Genomic DNA, 14,891 nt, shown 5'->3' with positions numbered 1-14,891 from the left:
ATATTATTTCATCAAAGAGAACTTTCCCAGTGACCAAAATGTTATAATACCTTGCTCATACAAATTGTTGTCTATAATTTCATCCAGTTTCATTTTCTGCATTTTCTTACTATCTTTTTGTAAGCATGCTTACTTTCTGTCCATTCCAAGTAAAATACAGATTTCAGGAGAACAGGAATGATATCCGTCTTTTTTTGTGTCTATATTTCCAGTACCTGGGAAAGTAATCTATGAATATTTATTAAAAGGAAGGTGGGAATGAGGGAAAAGGAAGGGCAAGGAAGGGAAGGAGAGACAGAAAGAGGGAAGAAGGAAAAGAAGGAAGAGAAGAAGGAAGAAAAATGAAAATACACAGGTAATGTGTCCAATAAAAACCAACTGGCATCCTTTGTCTTTAATATCCTCTCTTCAAACCAGAAATGATGTAAAGAAAAAACTATTTTTCCCAAAACATTCCAAAAACATTTTAATGCATTCTGGGAGAAAGTCTAACTATGTAGTATCTATGTGGAAAAATTGAGTAGTAAATCTGTAGATAACAGGGAAAGACACAAGAGAAACAAACAAACAAACAAAAAGCTCAAATTTTGCACTGTTGGGCAATGTCAGTTGCATTGCATTATCTTGTTTTCTTTTTCATTTTATATTTAAAAAGAAAAAGAAAAAAGAAAGACACAAACCACAATTACAATTCAAATGCATGTTTATTCTGTTGGGTATCATTCATTAGATGATACATTGGACTACATTCTCACAGTACAATATTAATCCCTCCAAGTGAAGTGCCACTGATTTCAAAGTCTCTAAGCTGCCATTTTGGAGACTGCTGAGTGCAAATATTATAATACCATTTGGGATACTCTAAAGTGCTTTTTAGAAAAGTGGTCTCTCAGTAATATTCAAACTTACCCTGATTGGGGTTTGGGCTACATTCTTGCTGAGAAAAGATGACTCTCAGGCTTTCTTTTCAGCACTTTGAAATTGACCAATCATCTCAAAGTCCTTGCCCAGAACTTCATTGATTCTAAGCAAGGTGGTCAAAGCCTTGAAGAACCCCGTGGGTAAGTGCTCTTTAAGGACAGGAACACTATGTTACAAATCCCTGTATCACCAAGGGCACTCAATAAGTGTTTGCTTGTTGAATGAATAGATGAATAAGTGAATGAATAAATAAATTTGAGCACTCTCTCCTGTCAATCTGATTTTTCACATTAGGCACCAGAGACTGAAATAGAAATTTTCTTTAGAAGTACAAAAAGGATAAACACTTTCATTTCCCTGATTTTTTATGCAATAAACACTTAATAAGTACCCAGTATATGCAAGACATTGGAATGAACACAGATCGATTAAAAAATCTGCCTTCAAAGAAAACCTATTCAGAGACAACCCCATAAAGACCCCTACCTATCTGTAGAATTCTACACACACACACTAATTCCCTGCTTTAATAGAGCACATAAGATATCTTCCAGAAACAAATTCCCTGTAAGTGCTGCCCTCCATCCCTGGATATCCCTTGGTTCTCCTGGCTTATGTTTACTTAAGTACATAGAGTCTATTCTTCAACTTTAATAGGCATTATGTCTGGATTAAGGCACTCAAGAAGCTAAATATTAGATAGTATTGCTTTGGCCTTCCATAGGATTGCTTTCTCCAAGATACTTTGCACAGTGTTCTAGGTTTTCATTAAGCATTTCTATAGTAAAACACCATAGGAACATCACCTTGACATTTAATGTAAGGAAGTTGTTTGAGGACAATTTTTTCATTATATCACTCTGTATTCTCATTTGCTATGAAGTGTCATGTGAGAAGATTTTTCAAAACCAAGAGCTAGTTAAATTCTTGTTTCTCACAAAGAATTCATTATGTTCAAGGTCAATCTTAAAACTTTTGCAGTTTTAAGACTTTTGATTTTTCTTTTTTTTGACTATCAGAAAGCTTACAAGGAAACTTTAGTCATTACATGGGATTACATTGTCCTATCATTATGTTAATTTCTCCACAAAAGATGAGAAAAGAGGGGCCCCCAAATTTATAAGTAAAATTTTTAACAATTGAAATTTTTAATTTCAATTGTTATACAAAAAATACAAGATATATTTTTCACTTTTTGCAGGATATATAGCAGTGATCAGTACGGACCAACAAGTCCTCCCAGAATTTATATTTCTTGTATTTTTTCTTACTATTTTTAAATAAAGGAAGTAAGGAAGAATGCTCATCATTTGACCACTCAAATGATCATGTACATCAAATATTTTGTTATATTTCTTTATCATTTGTTTAAGCATGAAACCTTTTCTATGTTATTGAAATCTCTTCTCAAATGATCAAGTAATATTCCATTCAGTGGTTATCTGATAATTTACTTAACCAACCCTAGTATTTTAAATATGTAAGTTGTTTTCTGCTTTTTAATAATTGTAACCTTTCGTGTTTTGGAATAATCAACCTATTGGACTTTCTACCACTTTTCCTGTTAGATTATTAGAGATACACATTTACATCATTTTACTGTATTCACCATAAATTGGTTCTTCTTTCACATATCAATATTTATATACTTCTCTCACTCTCTCCATATATATATTATATATATATATATTTACTATATATATATATTATATATATATATTTACTATATATGTTTATATGCTGGTAGATATTTATTGAGCAAACTGAATATCAAATTACTTGGCATTTGGATGTAATTATTGACGTAAAAATATACTACAATAAGAAGACATAAAATTCAGTTATGTGTAGTATTCCTGATAACCATAAAGATCAAGGGGAGGAGACTTTGATTTAATCTTGGAAAAAGAGGCTTTGTGTGACATTTCAACAATCCCCTTAAAACTGGATAACTACATGCAGAAAATTGAAACTGGATCCCCACCTCTCACCTCTTACAAAAATCAATTCACAATGGATAACAGACTTAAACCTAAGGCATGAAACCTTAAGAATCCTAGAAGAAAATGTAGGGAAGACCTTTTCAGACATCAGCCTAGGCAAAGAATTTTTGAAGAATCACAGCAGCAACAAAAATAAGTAAATGGGACCTGATCAAATTAAAAAGCTTTTGCACAGCCAACGAAACTATCATTAGAGCGAATAGACAGCCTGCAGAATGGGAGAAAATATTTGCTCTCTACATATCTAATAAAGGACTCATAACAAGAATCTACCTAGAACTTAAAAAAAATCAACAAGAAAAAAATCAAACAACCCCATCAATAAATGCGCAAAGGAAATGAACAGAAACTTTTCAAAAGAAGACAGAATAATGGCCAGCAAATATATGAAAAAAATGCTCAACATCTCTAATCATTAGAGAAATGCAAATCAAAACCACAATGAGATATCACCTAACCCCAGAGAGATTGGCCTTTATCAAAAAATCCCAAAACAACAAATGCTGGCGAGCATGTGGAGATATGTAAACACTCTTATGCTGGTGGGACTGCAAATTAGTGCAACCTCTGTGAAAAAGAATTTGGAGATACCTCAAAGAGCTAAAAATAGAAATACCATTTGATCCAGCAATAGCACAATTAGGCATCTATCCAAAAGAACAAAAGACATTCTATAATAAAGACATTTGCACCCGAATGTTTATGGCAGCACAATTTACTATTGCAAAGGATGTGGAAAAAATCCAAGTGCCCGTCGATTCATGAGTGGATTATTAAAATTTAGTATATGTATACAATGGAATATTACTCAATTATAAGAAACAACGGTGATCTAGCATTCCTATATTTTCCTGGATAGAGCTTGAGCCCATCCTCCGAAGTGAGGTATCACAAGAATGGAAGAATAGGCACCACATGTACTTGCCATCAAATTGGCACTGACCGATCAACGCTATGGTGCTCACACAGTAGTAATATTCTTCAGGGATTGGGAGTTGGGGGTGGGTAAACTCACAACTAATGGACACAGTGAGCGTTGTAGGGGGAAAAGCCATGCCTCAAATCATGGTTTGGGTATGGCAGAGCCATAACGTAACCAAAATGTTTGTACCCGCATAATATTCTGAAATTAAAAAAAAAAAAAATCCCCTTGCTACAATCAAGCATGCTAAAGGTTAACTTAGGCATTATTCAAATTAGGCTATTATAAGTCAATCTTACGATAATCCAGCTGAATAATTTTGTCACTAATGGTGTCTATACATAAAAAATTTTCCATAGAGTTTGACAATTTAAAAAAATGTATTCCAGTACAGAATTACCTTCCCTCTGAGGGGTGCAGGTCCACCAGCTGGATTAAATTCTTACATAAAGGTAGTCACCAGAGGACTCAAAGCTATGTTCGCCCTAGGCCTACACAATTGACTAATTTGATCAAATAAATGACAAAAGCCATTCATTATGCTGCTAACCAATCAATTCATTTAAAATATTATCTATGTATAACAACAACATAATACAAGAGTTGTGTTTTATTGATTTTTTTTCTCAATTCAAAGAGAGAATTTTTTACTTGCCAAGTTAAGAGGCTTTCTGAAACACACATTGGGAGATAAATTTCTGCTCCTATACATTGTACTCAAGCAATGACAGTTTAATGATGGAAACTTATACACATTTATACCATGGTATTTTCTTTAGGCCACTCTGTAAATATCTACTATATTAATGCATTCCTATTTCTAGTAGGAAATGAAGAAACTCTTCAAATGATCCATATGGCAAATGACTTTTCTAAGGGCATTTAATATTACTGAAATACTTCTGTTTCTTTATGAGAGTGAATCATTTTTTCACTCTGTATTAGTAGAGGACATAAGTCATTCCCCAGCACTTGTGTCTGCTATATTTCTGTTTTAAATCATTGATTATTATAGCTCTCTTTTTCATTTCACTCTGTCCGTGGCCCCCTACCACTCTTAAATCCGATAAAAAGCCAAACTGAAGAAAAATCATGGCAGAGATAAATTTTTGAGTAGGGCATAGAAAGGAAGAGCCCTGAATTTTTCTTTTTTTCTTTTTTTTTTTTATGGTTTTCACCTTAGTTCAGGATCTTTTTTCTAATTTAGGCCTGAGTCAAAGCCCACCATTTATATTTTGACCTATTTCTGTTTGAAGTACAATTCTTCATGTGTCTTTTCTGCAATCAAAAACTTTAACCCATATAATCACTTCATGGGTAAAGATACAGAAAGAGTGGAAAAATTGATCATTTTTAATGTGATGGATACAAGTGTGGAGCGATTAGATTGGGTAGATATCCAGACCCAATCCTTAATATGAAATATGGTAAAACAATTTCTTGTGTATTTGAAAGGTTAAAACAGTACCTTTTGTTATCTGCATTACTGTGAAAGAAGGAGGCATGAAACGATTAGCTAAGTGCTGGAAAATTCTAAGCAGTACACTTGTAATCAGCCACCAGAATCCTTTATATCCACTCGTATCTTTGAGGAATCAGAAATAATTTTGTCACTAAATATTATGTCACTAGATATTATGTAATTAGTATTTTAAAACTTTGACTCATCTGAGTCCTGTATTGGGATAACCAATGGTTCCCTGCATTTATTTGCTTCTCCATCCTATCTGACAGCTGACCCACCGGAGGCTGGAGTTCAGATGGGAATATAGTAGACCAAGACTAACTGGGCTTCCTGTTGGGATACTGCATCAAAGTGGGGTATGAAATCTTGGTCAAAGGTAAATTTCTGTGAGGTCAAACAGAGTCAAGCCAAAAGTGAGGCTGCAAATCATGAACTGAAAGATGAAATGGTAGTTTAGACAGTAAGTTACACTGAACCAGGGTGGTAACCAAAGTGAAGACTGGCAGAATAGAAACTAACACAAGGTGAAAAGTTGCCAAAGTGTATGGAAAGTACTGAATGGAATTTATAAACCCTGGCCTTTCATTTGCACTTCCATTCATACACAGCATAATAAATATCTTACATTCTCCCTCAAGATGGATACAAACAGAGGTCATGTATGCCACCTTCTCTCTCGACATCATGGTTACCCCTACTTCTGTTATACTTATTTCTAACAGGACTAAAAAAAAGTAAATGTTTTCCTTCTTTATTGAATCAAAAAAAGTGAGAGACTCCAGGTTTGTGGCATAAACGGCCTCTCTTCATGGCACTGAAATATCTAGCAATATTAATTGGAAAGGGTAATGGAGGATCATCATTTAATGACCACAATACCCATGACCATGATTGGAATGACATCTACATTTTACTACCCTTAATCAACTTTAGCACTTACTCAAGTTGAAATCTATTGGATATTAAATACCATTGACATTCGGTCCTTTGACTTTGAAAACTCTATCACTGACTGGCTATCTGATTTTCAATGCATTACCTGATTTTCCCCAAACCTGATTTCTTCATTAGAAAATTGGGTAAACTATCTCAAAAATTGTTTTAAAGGCTAAATGTGTTCATTAACATATATGGACACCATTAGCAGAGGGTGTGACTTTTCATAGGTTCTTAGTAATGGTTTCTTCCCATTCTCTGCAACTCCAGTGAATTTCCTTCTCTTATACTGAATAAGAGAGGCATTAGGGATAGTCTGTTGATTCTTAACCAGTATTTTTACACCTTCCTTTTGAAAATACCTTTGAGAATCTTTAGAGATTGGTTCTTTCAGTCATCATGAATTTCCTGTTTCCGTACTTTTGAATAACAATTAAATTGGTTACTACAGTAATGTTTAAGAGTAAGTCGTGTAGGTTAAAGGAATCTTGTGTACCTCCAACATCTTCATGAGCTCTTTACCAGGGGACCCAACTGGATATGATACTTATGGCTCCAGGAAAGAATAGTAAATCCAATTTGGCAAGATATGTTCTTTTAAATACCCTTTTATTCAAAGAAACAGGTTCAGTGCACAAATATTTATAGGAACATGCCAGAAACCCTACAAAACCACTGTTGCCAGAGAATAGTAAAACAAAGGATTGTTAAATTAAATGCAGAACTTATTTTATACAGATGCTAGGTTTCTACCTAGTTTCCTGGCTTTGCTCTTGCTGTCTTGAAGTTTTACAGTGACCCAGGATAACATATTCTTCAATATACCCCAAAATGATATTTCTCTGTTAATCTTTTAAATTCTGTAGCCTTTAATTTAACACAGAAATATTTTGTTTTAACCTGAATTTCACACTTGGACTGTGGATTCAACTAATCTTCCTTTGAAATAATATAATATGAAATACCTCAATATTTAAAGTTTAATCTTACATATCTTTTTAAACTCTAATGAATTTTAGTTATTTCTCTTCAAATATGTGATTCTTGAAAGCCTCGCAACCATTGGATTCCACTGTATTCTATACTATAAGGCTCTCTTCATTCTTCTTCTACTTCTTTGATCATTTACATCGCTCCTCTTTTTCTGTCTATCCTTAAGTTTTGTTAGATCCCCAGTGGTTTATCATAAGCTCTATTCTCCTTTTATGCTACATATTTTCCTGAGAGTATCTTAATCATCCTCTGAATGCTTAGTGATTTATGAATTCTGGTACCATTAACTTTCTCTTAAGTTCAAGGCTCATATAGTCATTTGGTAACAGAATAGTCCAACCTGGATATTTTACAGTCACACAAATTTAAAATGTCTAGCAATGTTTCTGCTAACCCCACATAGCTCTTATCTCGGTGCCTCCAATTTTTACGTTCTTGGACAAGCCTGTAGCCAGGCAGTAATTCTTAACTGGATATTCCTTTTTCTTCATCTAATCACTTACCAAGTCTTGTCAATTTGTCCCCATAGTATCTCTCAAAAGTATTAGCTATCTCCACCTCCACTGGCCATTTCCTTAGTTAAGCCCTCTGGATTTCTCCCTGCCACATTCTTAGTTGCCACACATATGCTGGAGTGATTGCTCTAAATGCACATATGGCCATGTCAATCCATTGTTTAAAATCTTTCAATGACTCTTTCCTATGCCATGTATAAAATAAAGCCAAAACTCCACAAATGGTATACAAAGCCCATTACCATCCAATCCCCAATGATGTCAACATCTGCCTTTAATGTCTCTTCTTTACACTTTACATTCCTGCAGTATTTAACTGCTGACAGACTGCCTCACTACCTCTATGCCTCCACTTCCCCATCATACCATTGTTCTGCATCCCTCCATCCACTGAACATACTTTCCCCATGCGTGAACTGTGTTCCCTGACATTTCCACATACCCATCCACTTGGGGAGCTCATTTTTATTTTTTGCTCCTTTTTGAGACATAACGCCCTTATGAAACCTCCTCTGTCACCATAAAAAATTCTACAAGACAATTTCCTTTAAGTATTTCCATTATTACATCTAATATAGATACATATTATACAGGAAACCCAAGTGACAAGTGTTTGGCCCTAGTTCTGAATAAAGCGAAAAGAAGTGATGAAAGAAAATAAATGTTTGTAGAGATGTGTGTGAGTGTGGGGGACGTGGGGACAGTGACAGAGAAAGAGACACTGAGGTAGAGACAGAGAGAGAGACACACACATACAGAGAAAGTAGCGCATAGAAAGAACAAGAGAAATGGGGGCAGAAAGGCAGAGAGAATGCACAAGCACATATTTTGGGATTAAATAAATATAATATTTGGCAACCAGAATAAAATTATCATTAAAATATTTGCACTTTGGGCATTTGTTTCCCATTGAAAAAGTACTAAGCAATCACCAAGGAAAAAACCCATAAATATTTAGAATCAGTAATAGTATGAAGATATTAATTCATGTACTGATAGTTTAGTTGTAGTTTATGTCTCTCAGACTAGAGTGCAGTGGCACAATCACAGCTCACTGCAGCCTTGAACTCCTGCGATCAAACGATCCTTCTGCCTCAGCCTCCCAAGTAGCTGGGACTACAGGCATGGGCCATTGTGCCCAGCCAGTGGATTTTTTTAAATGTATTTTTCCCTTCAAGTAAATGTTACTATATATTTAACTTTATGCATTTTTTGACAAATGATAGCTAATACATGGTGATCAAAAAGTGTGCTTATTCTCCCATCAAACTAGATGAATCAAAGATAAAGAACATGTGTGTGTTTGTGTATACATACATATATACATATATGTAAATATATATGTGGCTGTGTATATATAGAGAGAAATATATATACACATATTTACCTGAGACTAGTAGCCATGTGACATCATGTGATATTTCCATGGCTGTTTTTGTTTGAGTTAGGGTTAAAGGATTTTGCATAAAGCATTCAGATGTAGTCTACATCTGGCAAAATGCATGCCTCTCTATATGGGGCTATTGTTCTGCTTCTGAAAGCAATCTTGCTTCAGCTAAATGGATGACCTTATTCTGAAGTGATTGGCTCATTTGAAAGGCCATGTATACTTTTCCTTGTGCAAAGGAAAGGTAGACTAAATCAATTTATATTTCCTATGAACAAAAAAAAAAAAAAACCAACTTTGGATCAGTAAAGCCATGGTAGAAAGACTTGTTACATAAAACAAGACATCATTGAGCTTGAGCATTAGTTTGCATGAAGCACTTGTAGTCTTACAGGAAGTACTAGACTACATTTGGCGTTGGGATTACATATCTTTATTTATTTATTTTTCATTATCACTGAGCTTTTTGGAACTAAGGTATTGCAAACTGGATAGCAGCTTGTACTGATTTCCAAAGCTAGTGGAACAGCCTTGAGAATTTCTCCCTTACAGAGTGATGTCATCAGTTGGCCAGTTTTCGTAGCTCCCCCTACCCTACCAAAGAAGTTCCTCTCTGTATTAGTTCCACCTTCACCTGCCAAGAAAAGGAAACACACAGCTTCCTTTATTCTACAGTGAAACAAAGTGGTTTGGACACATTTTGGAGAAGAACTGCCAGAAAAAACAAAAAAAGGCTTTAACGTAATAACGTTTCCATACATTTAGGTGCTCTTCTAGAATATATAACTTTAATTGATTTTTACCTGTTTTATGGAATACAATTGGTATAGGAGAAATTGAACTATGGCATTGACCCAGAAATTTAAAGAAAAGATATAAAACTTTATAAAATCCAAAACTATTAAATCATTGTTGGAGTGATTTTGTTTTCTTTTTTTGCCTTTCACAAAATACTACAATGCTTGTTGTTAACAGAAAATAATCCTAATTTTATCTAGGGTAAGGCTTTTTTCTGTTTTATCTGAGACAAATTTTAAACAAGGTAATTCATTAAGACCATATTCTTTACCAAAGATACTGAAATAAATGCTATGGTTTCCACATGAAAATTATTATATTCACAACATATTTTTACAATTAAATGTGGGCATCCTGAAGATACTTGTATATTTCATTCTCAGAAGAACCACCACCCAGCCCCCAAAAAAGATTTCAGATATTAAGATTTCAAGACAGTTAAAACTTATCTTGCCATCAGGATGCTTAGGACACAGTACTTTAGAAATTTTGAATGATTCGAATCTTTTTAGGAACACACTGCAGCATTTAAAATCATCTCATCTTTCATTAAATATGATTTTGCCCCTTGCACTTTTAAAAAACTTCACTTGTGTGTAATAAATTTTCATTTTGGAGATACCAAAAGAATTCAGTTACACTAAGTATAATAGAATCATTGATATTAGAGATGAGAAAAACGTATTAGGCCTATCCTTTGAAGTCTCATGAAGGACAGTTTTCAATACAGCATGTGACTTAGTGAGTTCTCTAGTCTAGCGTTTAATAGGAATTTTCAGTGTGCTAATAAAATGCTTCTAAAAATCTATTTAGGCCATGTGTGCCCAAGTGAGGCAGACGTTACTGAAAAGTGGAATAAGTTCTCATTTTCTGTAGTTCATTAATATCGGCCTTGAGTGGCAAAGGCAACATCTTTAGGGTCTCTACTATCCACATTAAACGAACGAAGGCAACTAGAAGCAACCGTCTCTCCCTTTTTATGCCTGTTTGGACCACAGCCATAGGAATAAAACCTTAGTGTTCTGCACAAATTAGGGTAGCTATTTCTTCAAATTCTATTTTTAAATACCAAGTTAGATTGAAATAGCATAAGGCAGAGAAATAAATAAGAGCTGGAGAAAGACAACTAAAAGACAGGGATGATATGTAGGATGATAAGGAAGGATAAGTATAAATGAAAAGGATGAGTTTGTGGAATTAAACTTGAGTTTCCAAATCTAATGTTTCCAGTTAAATACAGTAACATGTCTATTAATATTGTCAGTTGTAAAAACTTGCTTGTCGTGAATACAAAATGAGAGTTAAAAAATGTAAAGCATTTAGCACAGCATAGGAGTATTCCATATTTAATCACTTTTGTTCTTGATAAATGAAACTTTGCATCATACACAAGAAGTAACCTGAATTACAGTGTTAAGACATGGCCTTAAATTTTGGTGATAGTTCCTACTATAATTATTAACTAGGAAATATACAGGTAATTTTTCAGAAAGTATGCCATGGTTTAGAACAAAAAAAAATCACGTACTTCATCATAAGTTATTTGATTTGATCCACACATCGAACTATCCAACCATTCATTCATTTATTCAATAAACACTGTTGAACAAAACATCTCTAAAGTAGTGTGTTAATTTCTGGGAATATAGAAATGGACAGAAAATCTAGTATGCTCAAATTCCAATGGAAGTGACAGATGCATAAACAGATAAAGAACAAATGAATAAGTGCTTAAATGGCTATCTGTTGTAGGTACAGCTGAGAAAAGTCTCCTAGGTCCGGGCAGGAGACCTAGAACACCTAGGTCTCCGACCCCCAGCTAGTAAGCTGTAGTATACAGATATTAGATACCCCTTAGATATCACACACTAATGTGAAACAAACAACCTGTCCATTGTTCATGTGAAATGGGACGTCATCTTTAAATCTGCAATGTCAGCAGAACTTTATAAACTCTGCATCAATCAATTCTTTTAAATGGGAAACTATATTATCACTGCAGTACTTCAACTAATGAATCATCTGAGAATAAAGATGAATAAAGTCAAACCCTGTTGAGAAAAACAATGAACAAAAGTCTTCATAAATCATTCAAAGAATGTTGATGCATCTTAGAGCTCAGGAACCATGTTACTTCTAAGACATAAAGGGTTGGGCAATGCCAAAGAATCTCATGCTATGTAAGGAAGGCAAAGAGGGAAAATAAAAGGGAGAAATATCAGTCAAGGGTGGTCAAGGTTGCTTTTCTCATTCATACCCTACTTGCCTCCACCTGCTAGCGCCTGTATAACTTGGAAAGCTTATCTACTACTGGATCAATTTATTATAATTTAGTTTGAGCAAGTTTCAGTATGTTACCTCATCAGATTTTGGATTTCTTTGCTTATGATTCTTTGATTAATTGATTAGTTTGTTCTTTGATATCCATCTCATTCCAAAAACGTTTTAAGGTGACAAATTTCCTTTTGGTTCAGTAATAAACTTCCCCCCTTGTTAAAATAATGTATATCAACAGGCAGTTGGAGAGACTTTTCATTTCTATAGGGAAAGCCTTGAAACCAAATCGTACCTGTCTACTTACATTATGACTAAGGCACACAGATTTATGATGTACTCCCCTAATATCTTGTTTCATCACTCCTCTGTTCTCCAGAAGCATGTTGGCAACAACTGTCATATAGCACTATAATTATTTCTTTACATATTTGTCTTATTCCAATGGTTCTTAAATTTTAGTGTATATCGTCATAATTGCCCAGGAGGAAAGGGCTTGTTAAAACACAGCATCCAAGAGTTTCTGATTCAGTATGTCTGGGTGCAGCCCCCAAATTTGCCTTTCTAACAAGTTCTACAATGCTGCTAAAGTTGCCGATTTGGGGATCATGCTTTGAGAAGCACTGTCCTAGTAAATACCTAGATAATGGTAACTAAGTCTTACCTTTGCACAGAGCCTTCTAGAAAGTATTCAACAAATGTTAAAAACATTGAATAAGTGAATGACTGATTGTGCCTGGTTTAATACTCCCATATAAAAAGAATTAATAGTTCCTAATCCCACTTCTCAAAACGTTGGCCTTTAAAAATCCCTAAGAAGGATTAGCCTGGGGGCAAAACAATAGTTATAACTGAAAAGCTAGGACTGGAAATGTCAAACAACATTTCAATCTTCAGTTTCTCCAATGATAGACAAATGAGTTTCACATAAATCCTTGGCAAGATTCAAAACGTATAACTAACAAAACCTAGAAAGGGGCGCAGCAATTACAAGACTCCTGTGGGTTCAAGAACAAAGGCTGACTGGCAACATTTTTTCCTTAGCAATGTTACTCACCAGGTACATAAGGAAAATCTCATAAACATGAAATGGCTGGGACCACAAAACAGCCTTGCTTCTCTTATAAAAATGGGAAAAGATTATTTAGATGTGTAGAAAATTAAATAAATTAATAAGGACCTACATGATATGAATGGCAGCCTGAAAGATGATTTCTGTTGGTTTAGCGTAAGTGTGGCACCTCAGTACTTAACCTTAAATGCTTGTTTTCATCAAAAGTTTGGATGATGACACGGAGGGTGAACCACCAAAATCACAGATGATTCAAAACTGGGGAACAAAAGCAAGTGATTTAGGAGACAGAATCTGAATAATCTGGCAGTACCTGGACAATCTGAAGCAATGAACTGAAGCAAAGATTACATTTAATAAATGTGATAATGTAAAAATGTAGTAGCTCCAAAGATTAATCATATAAATCATAGATTCAAGGATACTATGCATAAGAAAGGCTGATAATCAGCAATAGATTCAACAGCAGTCAACAATATGTTATGACCACCTTTAAAAATATATGTATCAATGTACATATGAATATATAAGAATATATCAATAATACATGAATAAGTATGCCTTAGCTATAAAGATAAGTAGACATGTATGATCTATATGGCTCCCATTCTTTTATCCAGTTATTGACTCAAAAACACTTAATAAAACACACAACAAAGCCCCAACATAACACAGTGAGTGGAGTAAAATATTTAATCCCATAAAATACAAAGTTGCCTTGCCAGGAGACTAATGAAATGACTAGGGAAAATCTGCCCGGCAATTTGCTGAGGTCCTGGCAATGTGATACAAACATATGCAGGGTCCAGTTGTGGCCGCAGTTGTCCACGCTGGCATACATATCCATCAGGGCTGTTTGGGATCCTGGGATTTACTGAGAATTCCAGCACAGAGGCAGCTATTTCAGGCATCTCCTGATTAGTTCACACCCATTTCATTGGCCCTATTCAGGAAGATGACACCAGAGATTACTGAAGAGATGGAGATTCATTCTTTGCCTCCCAACTTCCTGAGTCTAGGATATTCCTCCTTTTTCCAGGCATTTTTCATTTGAGAGCAGGGGTGGGTGGAAGACCCTGCCCAGCACCAACCTCCCTGTTTTAGAGCTTTCATGGAGGCAATTGTAATGGAGTTTTATTCCAGATAACACGCTAGCTTCCTGACCCACAGAAATAACAAGATATTAACTCTGTCCATGGGAGGCTTACAGTCAAATGAGAAGATGCGAGCATCTATGAACAGGTTCAGTTTAGTATCTGTCTTAATCAATGTATACAAAGTACAGTGGAAGCAACATTGACCACTATAATCTTGCTCAGGGAGTCAAGAAATCTTCACAGAAGAGGTACCATTCAAGCTCAGAATTAAAGGATGAGCAGGTGTTTGCTAGAAGATAAATGATCAGATATTGTCATTCAAAAGCCAGAAGATGATAATAATTTGGAACTAATTGATGGGCATACATGGGCACAGAGAGAAGTATAAATTGTTGGAAATCAAGAAGCGAGGAGGGGAGAGTAGGGGAGAGGTAAAGACTTACCTAATGGGTACAATGAACATTATTTGGGTGATGGGCACACTTATGGCCCTGACTCAAACATTATA

At 34.9% G+C, this 14,891-nt stretch overlaps 1 long non-coding RNA gene across 2 annotated transcripts in view; it reads left to right on the top strand.

Moving 5' to 3' along the window:
• The window catches only part of LOC123635484, a 115,436-nt gene that overhangs the window by 56,197 nt on the left and 44,348 nt on the right, over nt 1–14,891 (top strand). The window lies entirely within an intron of this gene.

This window comes from Lemur catta, chromosome 3, assembly GCF_020740605.2.
Source record: "Lemur catta isolate mLemCat1 chromosome 3, mLemCat1.pri, whole genome shotgun sequence".
Taxonomy (NCBI): Eukaryota; Metazoa; Chordata; class Mammalia; order Primates; family Lemuridae; genus Lemur; species Lemur catta.
This window is presented reverse-complemented; position numbering and strand designations above follow the sequence as displayed.